The 22,243-nt window shown below is 38.2% G+C and overlaps 1 protein-coding gene across 13 annotated transcripts in view; it reads right to left on the reverse strand.

Annotated features, from left to right (window-relative positions):
* The window catches only part of ZNF385B (zinc finger protein 385B), a 155,623-nt gene that overhangs the window by 57,996 nt on the left and 75,384 nt on the right, over positions 1–22,243 (reverse strand). The window contains exon 1 of one of the 13 annotated variants that reach the window (XM_040070382.2): positions 10,403–10,417. The exons of the other annotated variants lie outside the window; for them this stretch is intronic. The gene's annotated coding sequence lies outside the window, so the exon portion shown is untranslated. Of the gene's footprint in view, positions 1–10,402; positions 10,418–22,243 lie in introns of those variants that run through there. 13 annotated transcript variants of the gene reach the window in all.

Consider the following 22,243-nt stretch of genomic DNA (forward strand, 5'->3'; position numbering starts at 1 on the left):
ATCTGTCACTCCTGTGGCAAGATGTGTCCACAGAGCCAATGAGTTTTAGCCTGTTGCCAGCAAGGGGAGAGGTGACACAGGGACTTGAAGAATCTCTACCAACATCACCTTCCTCCCCCCCCACCCCCAACTTTTCCAGCTTCACAGAAAAAGCATAGAATTCCAGACTAGCAAGACTGCAGTTTTGGCAGAGGGAATCCCATTAACTTTGGCCATGGTAAACAGTCACTGCTCTTCTTCTTCAAGTAAAAGTGGTGCCAAGTTCAGTCAAATCTAAGTGTACAACTTCATTCTCTCTATCTGCTGAAAACTATTTGTGACTATACTGTGATTTTCTCACCAAGTGCTTTTCTTTGTCACTGAAAAACACAAAAACACTGTAATGTCTGCTCATTAATTCCTCAGATTTGGGTCATTATTAGACCATTATACAAAACATACCCCAATTCCATCACAAAACATACTCATATAAAATGCATTTTGTGAATTATTTCAGCTTACTTAAAGAAATGGATTATGTTTCAGACTTGAAAGCATTCTCTTCCAACGTCTTCATTAAAGGCAACTATAGAGAAATCTGAAGCCATACTCAAGTCTCTCCTTCTTCCCTATCACCTAAAGATGTTTCTACAGTAACATAATCCTCCCATCAAAGGAAGAAATCCATGCTCAGAGCAAGAGCAGTGGAAGAGTAACTGAAGCACTCTCAGAACTGAATTAAAGCATTTGGGTGACAAATTTCTGTGCACTGGATGATCTACCTCAGATCACGCACGGTTGCATTTATTTTGATTTGTGCCATTGACGGTATTTGGGACCCACCACTACTTATGTGCATTACACTGGCAGTTTTCAGTTACGGACACGCTGTGCTGCCTTTTTCATCCCTGCACTGTCTGACCATTTTCAGCTATGAGGAATCTCTACTTTCTACAGTAATGTTGAGTAGTCTTTTCTGGCCCCAGAACAGTACCAATGTTAACTGGTATGATGGATCAGTTCTGGGCTTTCTCCTCCCTTCTCCTCTGTAGAACTGTGTTTTTGAGACCCTGCTTGAGCCAGCAGTACCCCTTTGTGGGTGGATGACAAATTGCTCCTTTTGTTTTTCCCACACTGGCTCAATCAGTGCACAGCCACCCTGTCTCTAGACCTCACACTGTCATCTCTGGGTCAGGAACCATTTTCCTTCTGACCTCCAGAAGGTGGAAGCAACTCCCTGGAAGGATTCTGAGACAATTCTGCATGCGTTTCACCTATGAGCTTTTTCTGAGACCCTACAGTGTCAGTACAGTTTATTATTTTGTCAATGGAAATTTTCAACATTTTTCGGAAATATTTACTTTTGCATATGGTTAAGAAATCCAGTTTTATAAACAGGTTACATCCAGAGGTAGTACCTAGGGCTTTCATATTGAATAAAACTCTTCAGCTCTATTGCCTATGACTCACAAAAATAAAACCCAAAAAACCCCAATCACTGCTAAAAAAACCCAATTTACACAAGACTTTCCCACACTTGCTTATATGCAACTGTTTGGAACAATAATCAGAAAAAAATATGTTTATAAAAATCCCTCCACCTATATCCTATATGATAAAGGATTCACAGTTTTCTTCCCTTTTACCTGATGTCCCCATTGCATCATGGCTCAGTTCTGCTTCCACCGCATTTTCTTTCCCCGCTGCTTGACAGATAAAAAACAGTCACTTGCAAGTCAGTACATTTTGTTGTTTGGGCATTTAAGAGACACTAGCCCTTGAGATTTTTCACAATTCTTAATATTGGTAATTTTTCCTTTCCAGTATGATCAATTTAGAGGATTTAGAGACTTTTTAATTTCTTTTACTTACAGTTACACTTTGGTATTAGAGGATGTCATCTGTTTCTGTTTATGCATAAGATAAACTCATAAAAACAAGTTAAGTGGAAGTAACTAATTCAGAGTTTCTGAACAGCAGATGTTGATATCCAAACACTTAAGGAAAAATCTATTCTAGAAGTATCCCATTAATGATATTCCTGAAGGTGAATATTACCACATGAACCCTTCTTATATTAAAAAAAAAAAAAAAAGCTAGTAAATACAGATATTTAATTAATTTTTTTCATATTTCACTCAGCAGACCAAACATTTCTTCCTTATAATATGGTATTATGAGAAATGAGATCGATGACATCCATATTGGTTCCAGACTGTCAAAAGAAGTCATGGAGAGATTATACCATTACTTCAACAATTTTTTCCCAAATTAATGTGATATTAAGAGATAACTCACTATCCAGGCAATTTATTTTTACAAGTAACTTGAAGCAGAAGCCCAGAATATGTGTGACATGGCACAGCCCCTAGCTGACAACAGGAAAAACACTAATAAGTTTTCTGCCTCCTAGGCACCACACCAACTAAAACACTCATGAATGAGGATGCAGCTCCTTCAGGAATTGACATGATTAACATCAGAGCTAGTGATAGACATATTTTAAAACCTGGAGAGTGCACTGTATTTATAACGCCTAAACATTATTCGGATGTCAATGGCATAGTCCTTGGTTTACTGATGAATTTAAAAACCAAACTATACACTCCCATCTGTGCCTGGCAAATAAAACCAAGTAAATCCTCAAAAGATGTGCTGTTTTGTTTTCTCAGGATCCACAAGGAAAGGCAACAAGAACTGGTGTAGGAGTCATGGCTACCAAACTAAAGAAGAGCCCCTGCATGGAAATCTCATAAGGCAAGTGATAAGAAAGCACTGGTCCATGTCCAGCTTTCCATAGCAACATATGGATAAAAAATGACATGCCAAATATTCTGCACTCCATTTGGAGTTTATTTTTTCAGTAGATGTTTCAGGAAACCCAGAGGCATTTGATGCAACTTCACTGCAACATAAAAATTATCTATATATTGTACTCTTCTCACTCAAGAATGACTTAAAGAACATGTCAGATTATAGAAATAATTCTCTCCCTAAAAATTAAAACAGGATTTCCAGTATGGTTGAGCATGAAGTTAGTATTTCCATTATGATCCATATAGAAATGGTCTATGAGGGTGTATTATCAGAATTCCATATTTCCTTTTTGTATAAAATTGGATACCTTCCACCACCTAGGTCAGCACCAAAAATAAATTGAAATCTGGTGCTGCTGAAATGAATGGAAGCTCTGGCATTTAGTCAATCCAAAAAGTCAACCATCATTTACCTAATAGTGATAATTATATATAACTCATTTAGAAAAGTTGTATAGCTATATACTGCACGTAACTTCATGTAAGAATTCTAAAAATAAGAACAAACTTTACAAGGAAGCATATCTTCATTGGATCAGATCATTAAAATATTCATAGGTTATTTGGAATTACTTTTGACTTCCATTAATTGTTAATGTTATTCCTTTGCCTAGCTAATTATTTTCCATCTCCAAAGCCTTATGATAGAAGGATGGTCATTACAAAAAAAGTAGATTATAGATCATAAATATTACACACATATTTCATGGGGAGATAATGAAAAAACTGACACTGAAAATTTCTCTTATGATAATATGAATATTGAAAAAATTGTCGATATTTACTGCCTTAATCTCTACATTTAGTATATCAAAATCACATATATGGACAAATAATGATACCTGCTAGGGAGAGTTGCAGAGGTAGAAAATAGAGACAAAACAATAAGAAACTGGAATTTCAGTATTTTAGAGACAAATACGTTAGAAAATTAATCAAAAAAATCTTATTCTTCTCACAGTTGTACTGCTTTTCTAATATTTTTCAATAACAACAGGAATCCCCACAGGTTTTTTTATGGAAGCTACCAGAACAGATGGAGTGGGAAGTGAAGTCCAATAATTAGAAGTGGAAGAGATTATCTCGCACTTTCCCTAAATAACCGTGTTACAATTGCCTGATCATAAGATCAGGAAGAGCCCTGTCCTTCCTGCGTTTGCAGGACGCGTGACTCACGCTCCTGTCCCCTCCCTCATGCAGCTGTCCCTCCGTGTTCCTGGGGCTCAGGGCTCGCACACCTGCACGGTGAGCAGCACAGAGCTTACAGCACTTGTGCGTCACTGTTCATCTCACACGGTTTTTTCTCAGTATTCACAGCCCCAAGCCAAGCGAACTCCACAAGCGCTATACTGCTATCAAAGCAAGTTTGTTAGCACTGGCTCCTTGTCAAGTCCAAGCAATTAAATAAATTACAAAACATCCTTTACTATATTTAGAAGAAACATGCTGGCTGGAGTACAATTGCAATTTGCTGTTATCTGTAGATACTATGGAAATATTTGCCATTATTTTCTTAAAAGAGATAATTCTCTAGACTTCTGAAGCAACCCAGATTATTTGTTTGACTGAAAATTAGAGTGCCATGTCAAGGTTTAACATGATCAAGCTCAGTAAGATGGATTTTTCTAATAAACAGTAACAACTATTAATAAATGCAGTGCTCTGGCCTACATTGAATTAGCTGAAGTTTTGCAGACTATCCCTGTTTCTTTTTCTCAGAATCCCCTGGATGGGTCAAGCTCCTCCCTCTGGTCTCCACAGGCCAAAGAAACAGCATTACCCCCTCCTCTGTTCTTATCTGCTTCTAGGAAACATTGCTTTGGACTTGTTTTCACTTTGAAGTTTTCCAAGTATAAAAGCAAAAAAGAGCTACATCTTTTTCAGCTCTCTGTTCCCCTGCCATCTGGACTAATGGAGATCTTTCTGAAATTCTTAGGATCCTTTTACTTGATTTATTTAAACCAGCCCCCAACCCTTGCCTTTCGTACTGTCCCAATCCAAAGGCAGTGAGAAAAAGTGTTTGCTTTGCTACTGTCACCCTTGATTGAAAACACATCAGGTAATACCTACTGAAGCAACAGTCTTGCCCAGAGCATGGTGTGACTTGTATAACAGTCTCCATTTTCTTCCTCAGAGCATGTTCTTTGGTGCTGGGCACCAAGCCTAATCATCCCAGGATTAAGCACTGCACTCCTTTCCCTTCTGGTCCAGGAAACACAAGTTTTCTTAAAAACTGAAGCTTCCCTGATAAAGAACAGGGGCAAAATAGCCCAATACATATTACCTTGAAAGTTTCATCATTTGGAGGAAAGCACTTAATTGCAGTTAGCTTTTTAGAGTCTGTTATCTCTGTAACTGTCATATAACCTGATTTTTCTCAAAATCCAACTCTTACCCGTGATTCTGGCACCACTGAGGCCACCATCTAACCCACAGGCTTTCTTTCAGGAGGTGCTGAGCTGCTACTCACAAAACCCAAACAAGTCTGTCACCAAGAATGCCGCTGAGGGAATAATTTGTTATTTGTTGGACAAACAGATTTATGTTTGCAGCTGGTTTCTTGCCCCTTATTCCTATTCAATATGCCAACCCACCAGCTCAGCAGCGCTGTGCACAAAGGTAAGAGGGGACTAGACACATATATCCTCATGGATGTGTTTAATCTCTTAACCACATGGGACAATTTCCAACGCTCTTGAATGTCATCATAGCTCAGAGAATTTCATGATTCATTTGTTATTCCCACATAATACACAATCTCCTAAACAAAATATAGTTACCCAAGGCACTTCTTGTTTTCTGAGTGTTTCTATTGGTATTGGCCAGTAAACGTCCTTCAGATAAAAGACTGCAGCAAGAAATAATTTAGGTTATTCAAAGAGGACTCATGAAAATATTGGAAATGGAATTGCCAGGTCTCCACCAAATGAAATCTATTTTCCTTCCAATTATAATTTTCAAAAATTTCAAAAATGTTTGTACATTCAGTCCACTCATTTTCTATCCAAACCGTCACAATACCAGCCACAATCTTCCCCTTATTTGCCATCATTTCCATAGCTAGGCACATGCTTTTGGAAGAACAACTACCTTTCTGTTTAGAAACAAAAAAACCTCAATGATACAGGGAAGAAAGGCAGATTTTAAAACCTTTATGATATTGTCCATGTAGAACATATGTTCCACATTGAGTTTAATTGCTCTGCCACACCATAGACCACGCAGCACACAAGCACCTGTCCAAAAGAGATCAAACATGTACAGTTTTTTCCTAGTTGTTGCCTCTAACTAAAGCAACAAGAGCACTTTCACAGGATTTCCTGGAGGATTTCAACTTCAGTCAGATGCCGTACTACATCTACTTCTTTTCAGAGCCCACACTCTTGAGCATCTACAGCAAGGCACAAGTCAGAGCTCAAGCTTTACAAGTTACCACTGCATCCTGTACCACCATACCTGGAAAAAAATAGTGCAGAGACCTCGCCCTACACACGAGAGTAGGAGCCAGGCTTAGCACTCCTCTCACCTAAAAATACAAAGAAAGGTACTAGAACCTGTCTGTGGATAGAGCACAAGAGCTGCATTATTTTTCTAGCTTTCTAAAGGTCTTTAGGCCATTTACAAAAGGAAGGCAAGTACTACAAGTTTACCAGTGCCTTACAATATTCAGAAGCTTCATATGTTTTTGCTGTGACCACAAAATCATGAATGATTTTAGCAAGCCATTTCTGTGTCTAATAAAACACAGATCATGCCATCCCATAAAGGCTTCCCACTATTAATCAGTGCCATGACACTCACTTAAGTCACTAAGGTTTTGATGCACCACCTCTGTAGCTCTTAAACAAGTACATATACATAAGACTCAGAGGTGAGTAACAATTTCATTTCAACATGGTGCTTTTGTGATTTCGAGTGCTCAGAAATAGTGAGCAACTATCAAGCCTGAACAAACCTGGGCTGTTGTAACTTGTGTTTGGCTTCGATGATCTGTGAGAAGAGCACACCACGTGTCTGAAATGTGCCCCTGATTCTTGGGGCTGTCCTGTGCAGGAGCAGGAGCTGGACTTTGATGATCCCTGCATGTCCCTTCCTACTCAGAATAATCTGCGATTATGTGAGTGTTTGCAACTTGACCCCGGAAGGAGGGCAGCCTCCTATATGACATTAAAATATAATCTAAAAGACTGATAAACTGAATTTCACTGGCATTTTCCCCTCTATTCTTAGAATTAAACTTAAAAGGGTTTCTAGCTAGCTGTCTGCTACAGAGCTGCATTTAAAATAACTTCTGCGGGAAGAAAGAAACAAAAAAATGAAAAGCAATGGTGTCTGAATTTTTTGAAGAGTTCATAAAAGGAGACCTCAGAGCACAGGGTTACAGACAGCATGAGGTCATGGCATTCAGAAGATCAAAGTCCACAAATCCTGTCTCTCTTGAATTAAGGTGCACTGCTTTACTTATTCTCAAAGTCAGCATTGATGAATAAGTAAGAACTTGAAAACTTATAAAACTAAAAGATATGCTCTCTACCCTCTATTTAAACTGGGAGAATGAATAAAATAGATTTCAAATTAACAGATCTGCTAGTCCAGACCACCACATTTGTGATGTTATTGAACATTAATTAAACACCAGTATCTGACTAGAAACCTTATTCTGCTTTGGGGTGCAACAGTGCTCTAGCCCTGATAGCGCTGGTACATAAAGCCTTTTGATGCTGTTATCTTTTCAAAGAATGCATGACAGGAACTTTGACAGTTCTACCCTCAGCTTGCCTTCAGAAACAGAGAAGGGAAAAAAAAAAAAAAAAAAAAAGGGCAGGTAAAAGAATGTTTCTGTTAAATTAAATTGAGATTGGACCACAAAAGGAATTTCTTTACCCAAATATTTGTACTGAGTTAACAGTGCTGTCACTGTTATAAGCCTTTCCAAAAAGAGGCTCCTTTATTCTTTTAGCTCCCCAGACACTACTTAATATCACTGTAATATGATTTATTTCCTAAAATAAATGTAGCTAATCAAACACTATGCTGAAAATAAAGAAAAATAAAGAGAAGTGTGAAAGCATTTTTTTAAAAAAATGTGCCATACAGCCTGCATCTACTTTCTGTGATGACACCAGGAGCAGGCTGGGCAGCCCCACTGCTCCTCTTCTCCTAACACTCCCCTTGAGCCAGCACAGGGAATCAGACCAGTTGTAAACAAACACAAACCAAGAAAAGAGAAATTTGCCTTCAAGCAGACCAGTGATCTAGTCAAGCTGAAGTCATGGTTGTGATACACAGAGTAAGTCAGAGGCAGCAGAAAAGAAAAGTTTTGTTGAGCACTGATGTGCCTTACTCTCAATCCAGACTCATCTGAAGTAGCCTTCATCTTGCCTGCAATTGTAACAGTCAAATTTCATGCCTGCCATGTTGTGTTTCTCCCAGAATAGTATCTGTTTAAGTTGACAACATAACAATCTTAACTCAAGTTCCCCCTATGAACACAGCAATCCAGTCCTGCATTCACAGAACAGGGATTCCTGCTCATGTGCTGCATTGGTTACTACTCAGCTCCTGATTTCCTTTATATATTTGGCATAATTCATTTTTCATTTTCTTCAAAGGGAAGATGCCCCATTAGTACTTAAAGTTAGTCTGTTTGTTCTTCTCTTTGAAAATTCCTGTGACTCCACCAGCTCTCTCACTGCTCTGGAACCTCCTTTACAAGTACCACAGATCTGTATTTTCATCCATGCAGGTATCCTTGTGGCATGTCTGTCAGAGCCAGTGCTTTGAAGATTCTGGTTCATTGAGACACTCTGACCTGTTCTTGCAGGCTGTTTTTGTTTATATTGGCGACTGCCACATGAATACAAACAAACTTTCTGACAAAAAGTAATTAAAAACTTGCTCCATGCAACCCAAATTTCTTGGTTTTATCTGGTTCTCATGATAACAATGCACCTTTTAATTTGGTATTCTGCAAGTATTGGAAGAGCACTTACAGACAGATTTCTTAAAGTTTGATGCTTATTTTAGTCTAATTTTATTTTAATTTTTTTCCCTACTGATTAATGTTGCTCTTTCTTCATCATTCTTACTAATTTAAACCCCTTTCCATTTCCTATCTCTACGTATATCTCTTTTGCTTCAGTCAGTATGAATTTTATAGTTTAGCCAAATTATTCTTGCCACATTTTCTATCTTGCCTCTGCCATGGGACAGTTTGCAGCTGTGTTCTTATTGGGGTTTCTTTAGAAGAACTTTCAAACCCTTCCAGTATGCTTGATAAAGAGAAATATCCTGATAAGGATAACTTAGGAAAAGAAACAACCTCAATTGTCTTTTCAGAACTGCTTTTACTACTGGGTGTTTGGTGTGTAATCATGTTGCAACATCTTGCTGCATAATTAAAAACCAGGCAAGATGGCTATTGTCTTTTTTTTCCTAGTAAAAAGCAACTCCTCCTCAGTTCTAATAAACAATGCTTTTCCCTATCTTAAAAATAAGTGTAAGATTTCACTCTAATTTTATAAGCAATAATCAATACTTCATATTCAGTATCCTACATACTAATTTTAAGATGAATCTAAGCAGCAGAAAGACTCCAGCATGCCTCCAGGGACAGGTAGTATATTTCCCTTTCACTTCTAAATCCCTGGCTATATACTGTGGTAAATAATTGAGCCTGTAATTCTGAGTAGTGAGAAAGAAGCAGTGAGCCCTTCATTTTTTTTTTTTTTTCTTCCCTGTTCTGATGCCTGATTTAAGAATGTGCTTAAATTCCCAATGACTGGGCTTTAAATTCATATTTAAACATTCTTATTAATTCTCAAAGAGTACCACACATCTTTAACCTCGCTTCATACTTTGTGATTAGCAAGAGTGAAGAGAGGATTTTCTGACTGAAAGGCAATGCACATTTAACAGAAAGCATATGGTTTGAAATATGACTTTGTACCTCTACAATATTCAAATCGTAACAATGAGAGTTGAAACTATATCGTTCAAGGAAAGGGTGTTTTGGTTTTGTGAAGCAAAAAGAACTGGCAAAAAGCATAAAGGAGAAAAAATACTGCTATTGTAAAGGCGTGGCTTCCACCCCTAGTGATGTTTCTATAGTAGCTATAATGCCACTCCCAGCAAAAGGGAGACCAAAAACATTGAAACGCTACCTGGATTCTCAGAGAAAGAATTACTCATGTAAGATTTGGAAGTCACAGCTGAAGGCATTGGATGAGTATACGTTTAGACACAAAGCAATCTTTAAATACTTTATCTATAATATAACTCTGCTTTTCCCTTTTAATTGCCTAAATTTACAAAACCAAGAGAAGCAAGCCTGCTTTTATTAACTTAGAATCTGGAGCTATGGTGTGTGATGTACAAAACTCCGGCAAATAATTTAAACGTGGATCTATTACCCTGGTGCAAATCTGTCATCATTCCCTTTAAGTCCAGAGAATCACCAGGATTAGCAGCAGTGCAAGTGTGAGATTTGGCTGAATAAATCCAGTGGGAGGAGCTTGTGCAGAAGCAGCAGCTGCCAGGTCAGACACCACAGTGAACCTTTCCCAGTGCAAAGCAATAACGAGACAAGGTACCAAAGCATTTGTTACCAGTTTCCTGTTGTTGGTTTGATACTACATCCACAGAAACTGCTACATGCTCTTTGTTGATTAACAGTTCTCAAACTGCTGCACAGAGGAACCCACTGAGGACACGAAACATGCCAACACCGACTGGAAAGACGTGAGCATGGAAAGAGCATGCTAAATCTGCAAGAGAAGGATGAAACGCTGACTCCTTAGCTGAGGTCAAGGCTGGTAGGTTTCTGTGGATGCACCAGACATAGTTTCACAGCTCATCATGCATTCCAGAATGGGTTTAAAAAATACCACATATCTCCCCAATAGATACAGCCTTCCAGAGTGAAACCATATCTCAGGATACACTCAGTGCCATGTAAAATAAGGATTCTTACCAAAGTCCCTAATTCAGGAGCTGGATTCTTTAAGCAGGTGATCAAGTAGGCAGCTCTGAACTTGCATTCTGCAGTTGCAGTTCAATCACCTGCAGAAGGATCCCACATTTTTTAACACAGTCACCTCCAGGAGAAACATAAGTAATCTCCCTCCACCTCCACTGGCGGTACCTACATCCTTGTAACTTCTGTGCCCTTTTTCCAGAATTTTCAAAATATTTCTGTGAAACTATTTGATTTGAGTCTGGGAGAAAGTTCCCCATTACTACAGTATATGTCTGTCAGCAGAAGGAACATCAGATAACTGAACTTAGGATTAACTTGCTTTTATGCATTTTGACCAGAAAAACTCATGATGACCTTAAATGGTTCCAAAGAAAAAATTCTTAGACATTTGAAAGAGTATAGGCAGACTGGAGGAAACAGAAGAATAAGTCTATTTGCCAATAGGAATATGTTTAGATTTATGAGAAAAATGTAAATTATTCTAAATCTACTTCAATAATGCAGTATGTATCAAGTTTTGGTGGAGTTTTGTTTTCTTTTTTGTTTGTTTGTTTGTTTTAATTTAAGGTCATTTTCACCATTTTTGTAAAGAGAGTTTCAGGCTTGTGTAACACCTTTTTGGACAGGAAATTCAAGCAACTTCAATTAAACACTTTTGAAAGTTGCACAAGACAAAACAATAAAACAAAACAAGTCATGCAAAGTAACATGCATGCAGAAAACATCAGATATGTTTTCTGTTATAAAAGAACAGAAATGTATGCCATATATTTTAAATGCTTCATAGAACACACTTGAATTATGGAATACACATTAATTGATTACTATGACTAATGCCTCAATTGGAATAAAAAAATTTAAAAAAAACAACACCAGAGCCAGAATACAAACTAGCAATAAACATTTTCTTCCCACCCCCGCTGTTAAACAGCATTGTTGGCAACAAATGATTCTAGTAGAGCAAACATTCAACATGAATAAAGAAGAGTAAATATGTCTCCAACACAAACTGAGCAAGTCATCCTGCGACATGAGTGCTGAACTGCAGCAAATTATCTAATTCTTGGGGTCCATTATGAATGATAGGCAAAATTAACTTAAAATAGGAATAAGAAGAAATCACAAGAGCAACTGAATTGCAGTGTGGCCTGCATCAGAAAAGAGCAGCTGACTTTGATATTTCAAACTTTGGTGTCTACAAGAACAGAGGTTTGAACATGATGAGCATTGCCCAATATTTCTATTTCTGTACATAGTCAAATGTAACAGCAAATGCTCAAATATAACAGCAGAGAAAATCTGTAAATCAATCTAAAATCACCCAGTCTTCATATGCTGGGCTAGGTGTAGATTGATAAATCACTCTATCAGGCAATAGTGTAGAGTTAAAAAGACTTAGACAAAAAACTACAGAAAATAAAAATATCTGGACATTTTGTCTGAAAAAAAAATTAGTGCCTTATGTCCTGCAGTGAGAAATATAAGAAAAAGATATAAATAGTAAAAATGTTTGATGTGCTTCCAAATAATATTTGAGTTGAAAGAGCAAGGGACTGACCTGCCAGAGTAGCAATTAAGATGAAGGAGGAGAAAGCCTAATGGAAGCCTAATAGCCCGGTCACAGCAGGAAAGACAAAGCTCAAACTATCCATGTATCCTTTACGTTAAGGAAGAACTCATAAATCCATCTCTGATAAACCTTATTGTGCTGAGCAGCAGGTACCTTTTAACTGGGTAAGGATTTACAAATTGAAAAGAGACTGAGGTAAAGCAAGCTCTGGGAAGTCTAGAAAACACAAAAAGTTAAATATGGACACCCTTGGAACAAAGCATGACAGATATGGAGGCTAGAGGGGGTACAGCTATTTAAAAGACTTCTGAGGTGAAGAATTCTGAAAGGTTTTGGAGAATAGAGAGAACTGAAATAAAAAAAGATGTGAGGAAAACAGGTCTGAACACCATGGAAAGCTTCTTGACACCAAGATTGTTCTGAGAGATATTTAATGTTCACGGTGGCAGCCTTTTTTAGCTGAACCAAAGTGCGGAAATAATCTAATAAAAGATTTTGAGATTCTCAACAGCACATGCATTTGTATCAAGACTGAATAAAACAGGTCTGTATGTACAAGAGAATCAATTCCACACTGGCAAGGAGAGGGTTAGATGATCAGCGATGGGTACCATGGTTGTACTTGTTAAAGACAATTTGAAATAAGGTATTGATAGTCAGTGTTAAATTCTTATTTAATGAAGTACAATCATGGCCTTGCTTAATTTCAAGGATGCCATATCTTTCAGAAAGTTTTATCATGAATTTTGATATAATAACAAAATAACAAAAAAAATAATAACAATATAACAAAATTTAACAGAAGCAAATAAAACCACAAGCATATGTCACCAGCGAACATCAATGAGAACCCCAATGCAATTGGGGGCATTTTACAGCAAAAAAGTGGGTCCTTCCTCCACAGAGTTGTCAAAAGCTTAACATTATAATATAGAAATAGATAGAAATAGCTCTATATTTCCCTGTATAGAGCAGTAAAATGCTCTAGCTTAAGAATAAAGAACACTTATTTCTGTTTCAAATCTACTTTTTTTTTTTTTTTCTGATGGTACTTGCAGTCTTTTTCACTTGAAGTTCAGAAGACAATATAAACACTAACAGTGTCATTCTGGAATTATGTACCTATTCCTGTGGAGAAGTAAAGGAGATAAACTTTTTACACTTCTGTCAAATCTGGTTGTTGACAATCAAACAATTTAGTAGTTCTCAATACAGGAGAAGTTGCAAATTTTGGAAAAGGTTGCTAAGATCCCCTCTCACTCTGCAAGTGGAATTTTCCACTTTATATAAATACCATTTTTGTCAAAGCAAAAGAGTGTCATGATACCACTGCACATGAAATGGAAAGTTCCACAGCTGTAATGGAACTGGGAGCTTTTGTTCATGGAACACTTTTATTTTCATATTAAGGACAAATGTGTATCATAGTCAAAAGCAGCATTCCTTATCTTCGCAGTAAATACAAGATTTACAATTTTATTCCAAGATATCAGTTGTATCTCATTTTAAATGCTAATGCTCCATAATGCATTACTAGCAAAGTTCATGATAAAACACCCTGAGCACAGCTGCTAGTTGCCGTGTCCCTTACATCTACTGTAACAATCAGCTTGCATGCAAAGCACTGTGAGCTGAATTGGTAAAAAGCAAACAGAGCTTTCATTTAGGGACTTTAGGATTTGTGCAATTGGCAACAAAGAAAGGTATCTATCCAAAAACTTATATTTATTCTTTCTAGAGCAATGGCAACTTTCAGCTATTATTCCTACATGTATCAAAGCATTTTGATTAAAATCTGATCATTGAATCATAGAAAGTAAGGCTAGACAATCTCAAGTCATCCAATCCATCTACATGAAATAAAACAAGAATTCTACCTTAAACCTACAATGTCAGTCAAACACCACCTTATTTGAAAATCACTTTACTACAAATAGCACTAAGAACAGTGGGAAAATAAGCATAAGTAAGTGAAAAGCTGGCAGAGAAGATGGAAAAAAAAAAAAAAAAGAAAAAAAGAGACTGGCTCCATGGAACTTGGTGTATTTTCCATACACATTTGTATCTCAAAAAACCCAAACAACAACAACAAAATCATCTTTTAACAGATCTATTGATGAGAAGGTACAAAAATCCCTAATACATGTCACAGTGTCACAGTTAAAGGAATGGTCAGGAAGATTATGGGATATTTGCAGAATAGACAGAAAATAAAGACAAGTGTCAAGATCTTGCTCAGAGTCTGGACTTTAATTACATAAAAGAAAAAGAGGAAAATAATTAGAAAGATGATAGCTGTTAATGATGCAGAATAATTGATGAAATTATAACAACTGCTTAGGCATTTCAAGGATCATCCTTCAAGAGCAACTAGATGTTGAAAGACCTGTTCTGCCTAATAATGGTAAGAACAATATAGACATACTGACCAGTTTTCCCTGGAGGTCAGGAATCCCACTGCTCCATGTTTTGTTTATGCTGGAAAAGCCATAGTTACAAAAGTATAAATATGTATTTGGCTTGCAAAGAAAAAACTGTCACTGGTGATAAATCACACACACACACAAAAAAAGAATTACATGCAACTTTCAGTTTTCAGAAGTGTTTATAGGGCTGGAATTTAGGACAATAATAGCTTTGCTTGTAGACTGAACAACTTACAGATTTGGTGAGATTTAACACATACAATACGTCAAAAGGGAAATGGTCCCCAAAAGAGTCAAGCAAAGGGAAGAGGACTAAAATGAATAAAATTTCTTAGATCGAGTCAGCAGACTTGACTTCCCAAAATCGAGCCTGAGTGGATATTGACTTAAGAAGGCACTGCTCATTTTGAGCCAGACTGGAGTTACCTGGTGGCCTTGAGTTCCTATGACAGACGTACATTTGGCACCTTTACGTACATAACCATCCTTCTCTGGAGAGCAAACAGGTACAGAAAACCCTCCAGTACCTGCATTACAGCCACTTTGCTAAAAGGAGCCTGTCAGTCTCAGCAGCTGCTGTTATCCTGTCTCTCATGAAAAAAAATTTCATTTCATTAAGTGTCCTGGCAACTACAGAACCCCACTGGCAGTGACCCATATCAATCACATCAAGACCATTTACCCAAGTTGATTTCACTCTTAAAAAGATTCCCACCATTCTCTCATCTTGTACTGCTTTAAATATAGTTGAATATACGAGGAAAAATGAATGAGTAGGCTAAAAGTAAGAAAAACCCCAACAAACCTTTTTCTTAGTTGCTGACATCACAGCGATGTGCTGACAGAAGTGGTAGAATATGCAGGGTGCCTTTACTCTTCCCTGTGTCGCTGGTATCTCCCCTCAGCACCATGTGCCCACACTTTGCTCTCAGAGCAAAGCAGGAGACCCTGCCTTCAGGGTCCCCACCCCACCCACGGTGGCCTGCTGTCCTGGGAGCCTGCTCCTGTAAACTGTTCCACTTTCCATCATTGCAGCCTCACACAAAGTTCAAGCCCTGATCTGGAAGAAATCACTTGAAGAGAGACACATCACTGCTGACTGCAAAGACAGCTTTCTTAAGTGGTCCATCTTTTGAAGGATAAATATTTGTATAAACTTAAAAAACAATAGGAGAAAATAACCAAGACAAAAATTTCGTTAATTCATTCAAACTAATACTGAACTTTTCACAAGACCGTTAGGGAGCTGTTAATGCCAAGTAATAAATAGCTTGTAACAGCACTCTCCTTTGAAATGTTTCAGTGTCAACCATAATAGTGGCTGTATTGCTCCTTTAAGCTGATCTGCTCTCAAACTGCACAGCAAAAGAAACTGTAAGCAAAAAAAAATTGAATGCACGGTCTAAGTGCTCAGCTTAAGTTTTGTCACACAACACATTGGCATTTGAAAGGCTGACAACGTAGGCTAGAATTTCAGTTTCATTAAGAGTGTTAAGAAAGTCTAAATAACTGGGAACTTCAAAAACTCTATTATTTTCTTTGAATTAAATTTTATTTATCCACTTTGAGACCCAAAAGGCTGCTCAGAAAGCTTTCATATCTGAGACAAATGAAAACAAAAAAAGGAAATCAAACTTTAAGCAAGTGTTGGATGTGTTTCCTAGTGCAAGTATGCTAAATTATTAGAATACAACAAATTAAATAAAATACACGAATGTTATCTTCATTTCAGAAGGGCACAAGCAGGTGTAACTGGAGCCATAGATAACCAAAGACCGTGTGAGTATCTGTCCAGTTTTCTGAAGTCTAAGAGAGGCATCAGGTGCTGTTGTCAGCAAATGAACCTGCTCCGTTTGCCTGCATCAAAATAGGGTTTGTTTGACGCTGCCAAGTAAGCTCTGGAAAAAAACTGGTTGCACTTTCCATCCTCCATCTTTCTCATGGAGGAGAAAAGCCTTCTTTGATAACAGACAAACAATGGGGAACCCCACAGTCAATAAATGAGGTGAGACTTTTACGAAACATAGAGCACTAATATGATCCTTTAACTGGAGAAAATGTCACTCAAATTCAGCTAAATCAAGATTGCAAAAGGCACACACTGCACTGACAGCATGCATACATACATATTAAGAGGCAGAATTCCCACAGTACATCCAGCACTAGCAGTTCATATAGATTTGTCAAATATCAGACAAAAAATGACTCAAAATAATGGAGTTTTATTTTCATTAACTTAACACATCTGTCACTACTTTTTCTTAAGAATGTATTTCCTTATTTAGCATGTCTTTACATAAAAACTACTATTATTCCTATTCTCCCTGCTTTAACATTAATCATCCTCTTTTAAAATATTGGTCTCATAGGTGGTTTCCAGCACTAGTCCCAGCAGTGTTCAGTCTGACCTTCTCATGGCTTTTTCCCTCTGAATTTTTTTTCAGTTTTACATGTCAGTAAAACTTCCAAATCCCTGACATCATGAGATTAAGATCAAAACCTGATGATAATCCCACCCCAATCCTTTGTTATTTTATTATTTTTAAGAAAAACATTGCCTTTTCTTTTTTAATGTACTTCCTTTTTCAGATCAACACTGAAGTTAGATGAGAACTTCAACTTTTATCGCCTTTATGAACTGACTCCACTTTTCTAAAGCGGCTCTTGTTCTCTGTTCCACCAAGAAACTGAGTAGAAAGTTGGAGCTGCTCTCCAGGTGGCATATATTCTGCATACAAGGAGCTCTTCACTTTTCATGCAATTCATTCCATTAGAGAAGGTAAACCACAGTTTCGAATTTTAAAGCAGGATCTCATGTATAATTTCTAAAAACTGTCAATTACATCAACCTCACTTTTTCTGGTGTATTTTCTCCTTCAAAATGTCCCATGCTGTTATACTCCAGCCATAGGTGCAGTATCAATTACTGGCTGTAAGTGACCACGCACTGGCATCCATTTTGTTGCTATCAACAATCCCTTGAACTAACATTACAAATTTCTAGCTGACAACATCACCTACTGCTTTGTTGTTACTGCTTAAAGTTGCCATAGAGACAAAAGAACAGCTGAATGGCAATCTTAATGCTCAAGAAATGGTTATTCTTTAGTAATAGGATGCTACTTGCCAGTACTGAGTCTCAGGTTCTAATGGAATTTATTTTCAATTTTGAGTCAGTGCCTTGCTCAAAAAACGCCACCCCCAAAAAATAGCAAAGATAAAAGAGCCTTGTGTTTTCTCCTGCCCACTGTAGTTCTGCTGCTAATGAAGAGGCAAAGGAGACTGTCTCTCTGCTGTGGCATGAGATAAACACAGCACAAGTTGACTCCAGCCCTGTGTCCTGAAGGATAAAACAGTCACTGCACAAAGACCCTTACCTTATTCTCTCTTTTTACATATGTATTTTCTCTTCTTATGTCTCAAAATGGAAGGCAATAAAGAAGCTTCATGCTTCATCTTTCTCACCAAGTAAAGCGCTTCACCACCTCACGCAAAGTGCTGCTCCATCCACAGAAACACAACACAAACCTAGGAAAAAAATCAAGGATTCCCTCCTTGAATTTTTTCCTCTAGCCACGCAGATCTGCTTTCTCTCCAGTACAACCATTCCTGTACAGAGAATGTGAGGAGGATACGGGATTGAGGCTAACAGCTGAATCCCACTGCTCTCTGCTCACAATCCAGTAACTCATATTACAGTGTAACTTGCAACTGATGGGAATTGAGGGCATTCAGCCCTGGGATACTTTAGACCTTTCAGATTCCAGTCCTAGGTTTTGAAATCCTTCCACCTCCCCACAGCTCCTGCTCCTGAGTGGACAGAAGGCATGAGATCAGAATAAATATTACCTTTTCTATCTTAAATTCTGTTGTTGAGGAGTCAGCGGATTCCTAAAGATAATTATAAATCGCAGATTATGCCTGGTTTGGTATAAACAAAATGCAATAAATCAGAAACTTGTCCTGCAAAGCCATCCCACAGACAGAGCAAGCAGCTGTCAGGAACAGCTGAAAGAATATTTTCCTGTCCAAGACCCTTCGTCTCACCCTCAACTTGACACTGCTGCCCTGCTCCCAACACCCAATGACAGCGTGAACACAAAACCTATTCCCAGGGGTTGCTGCCTGATCCTCCCCCAGCAGCAGGAGCAACTTCATCCCATCAATTTCCTGCCCCATGAGCAGACCCTGACTTGTCTATTCCTGCAAGGTGCAGGGTAATAGCCAGGAGGAATATTCCAACAGGACAACAAGTATTAGGGGATAATGCAGAAGAGAAGGAGGAAAACTGAAATACAAGTGATTCTTTCTCCTCCTCACCAGGCCTCCCTGCTGAAAGATTCCTGAACGCCCTTTCCCAGTCACTGAATTTTCTCGCCCCCTGCCTCTGCTCCCCACAGCCCTGACACCCCCACTTGAGGCTCCTCTCACCTCCACCATGGCCTCTTGTGAACCCTCAGCTTTCAACAACCTGGCCTCTGTGCCAAAATACATTTTTTGACACTTCAGAAAGAGCTCTTCACACTGACAATTACGAGCTTTTGCTCGTATTGGACAAAATCTGCTTTTACTAAGAGACCTTGAATTGACTTTGGAGCTCACAAAGGAGCAAAAATATTAAATGTTAATATATGAAAGGGCAGGCAGGCCATAACAGGAGGAGGTCTGTTTCTCTAGCTTGGGAGTTTCCAGCTGAGTGAGAACATTCTAATGATAAACTGAAATTAAACACACAGATTGATTCTAGTTTTACAAATTCTCTGATACACAGCAAAGGTGCTTAATGTGGAAATAAAATCCTTAACAATCATTACTTTTTGTTCTTTTGATCAAGTAATTTCCTATCAGCTGAGGGAGAAGAAGATACAATTCAGCATCTCAGACATCACTCATCTAGGGTCTAAGGGACATGATGTAAACAATCATAATGACAACAAACAGAAGTGGGACTATAAAATCAACTTCATCAAAAAACAGGTAAGACCATATTTTAAATAGGCTCCTTTCCCATTCTTAGGAGTTTCATTTATCCAACTTCAGCTTTACCTCAGCTGGTCCTGCTCTAGGCTTGGTCAATCACACAGATTGCACAATTTAGGCAAATCACTTGGGCAGACACCCAGCAAGACAAGAGCTTGTTCCAAAAGAGAAAAGTGCTCTCCTGTGATGGAGCAGAGAGGCAGCAGCCCCTGTGACGGGGATCCCAACAACGGCACAATGCACCCACTGGAAGAGCATCCATCAGGGGCAGCAGGAGCCTGGGACCTGGGCACCACCCCACCCACAGAGCAGCAACTGCCGGGTTCTGGGTCTGAGCCAACTCACAGCCCAGCTACAGACAGAAAAATGCAGTCTGGCACATCACTGCTGACAGATTGCCAAGCCCAATTCCACACCTCTCTGAAAGGGAGAGCTGAAGGGAAAAGACAAACATTAATAATCACAGAATCAACTAAGTTGGAAAAGATCATTGAGATCATTAAGTCCCACCTATGGCCAAACACCACCTTGTCAACTAAACCATGGCACTAAGTGCCACATGACATCTTTTCATAAACACCTCCAGGGAAGGTGAGTCCACCACCTCCCATGAAGATGAAAATAATGATAATAATAAAGCACAATGACGTTTTGGATCCTCGTGCCCCCCAACAGTCAAGGCTGAATGGAAGGGAAAGAAGTCCACGCACCACGAAATGAGGTAAAACTCAAAGGGAAAAGGAAACAAGTTTAGTGGCAGCCTCAGAATCAGTCCCAATGGTATTTTTATCAAACATGTTTGGAATTGCTCTCACCTTGGGAGCAAAAAAAAAAAAAATCTTCCCTGAAACATAATTTAAAAAAAATGTGTGATGGGACAGGAAATAAGAGGTTTCAGTTTAAAAGGTTAGATGGAAAGACTATAGGGGAAAGACTTTTGGAAAAGAATTTTCAATGAAAAAAATTCCAGATGGAATTCAAAAAGAAAGAAATCAAGACACTGATAACGTCAAGGACAAGCTGAATTTGAAGATTAACATACATTCATAACATATGAGGCATAATGAAAGGATGTGTATTTAAAATTTAGCAGCTATTCACACAAAACTCTTGTGAGATACACTGCACTAGCATCTATGTGAAGCATAGCTTAATTTATTTAATGAAACTTGAGGGGAAAAAAAAAAAAAACCAAAGCAGACATATAACTTCTTCAGACAAAGTATGAATCTTTCCTTCACATGATTGAAATGATTATAAACTCTTGACTAGCAGTATTTCAGAACCTATATTTCTATTTTTAAATACCTTAAATAAAGAACAGTATCTGGATAAATCAGGGCTGAAGGAGCAGGGCTCTCAGACTACCTAAGTGCAGGGGGAGAACTGCATTTAAGACAAACAGTGAACAGAGGTGAAGTACCTAAAATTTTAAAAGGTATCATCATGAAAACAAAGAACAATGCAGAAACTGGCAAACACACCCACAGGTCATCCAACACCTTCTAGCAATAACCACTAAAAGCAGAGATTTAACTTCTCTCTTGCTGTATTAGCTAAGTTCCTTGCTGCACTAGTCTGTGAAAAGGTGACATCCTTGGTGTGAAAGCACAGATGTGGGAAGCCTTTCCCCCAAGAAGTCTGGCAGACAGGAGCTGTGGTGCTGCCCTGGAGCAAGGGGCCTGGGAAGAGCATGGAAGAGCTGCCACAGCCACCACACATTGGCCCTGCGATGGCTTAAATTAAGAAACCTTGCCGCTCTTCTACAAAATCCATCTTTCCTCTTTTTGATCCTTTTGGTGTGAAAAATCATTCCAGATACAATTTAATTGGAGCTTGTATATTTTCTCAGAGGTCAGTAGCAGATACACTATTATTTATGTTCCTATTTCCTTAGGGAATTAATCCTTAGGGCATCATGGTTTTAAAATTCTGATGAAAGGCCCTAAAATTCCTCCTGGATTTGTATTCAGAATTGACAGTATTACATAACTTTTAAGTACTGAATGACTCAGAACTGGATACAAAATACTGACTTTGTAGAAACTTTGTTATGCTTCTTAATATTTCCTATACTTTCTTTGCTCTAAGGATCTAGGATTTCAATCCCTGATGTTTGGATTTACAAGAAGCAATTCTTCTATTTCAAGAAGAAGCATTTCCTTTGTTTAATTTCAAAAAGCAAAGATAGTCCAGAGATCCTCATTTTTGTCAGACTTGCATAACTACATCTCAAAGTACTTCTCAGGCAGATGTAACAGAAGGATTTCCCAAATCTTACGACTCCAACTAGGAGCAAAATAAATCCACAGGTTTGCAGACTCAGAATGATAATGTTTCTGGATGAATCTTTCCTATTTAGACCAAGTATTAGAAAGTTTTAATGTGTGTTCTGTGGTTAGTTTTTCTGTAATCAGCTCATCCTTGCAGTTCACAAAAGCTGCTCATTCCTGTTAACTCAAAAGGCTACTCAGATCCTGCTAATGTATCTTTG

This window comes from Hirundo rustica, chromosome 7 (assembly GCF_015227805.2).
Source record: "Hirundo rustica isolate bHirRus1 chromosome 7, bHirRus1.pri.v3, whole genome shotgun sequence".
Taxonomy (NCBI): domain Eukaryota; kingdom Metazoa; phylum Chordata; class Aves; order Passeriformes; family Hirundinidae; genus Hirundo; species Hirundo rustica.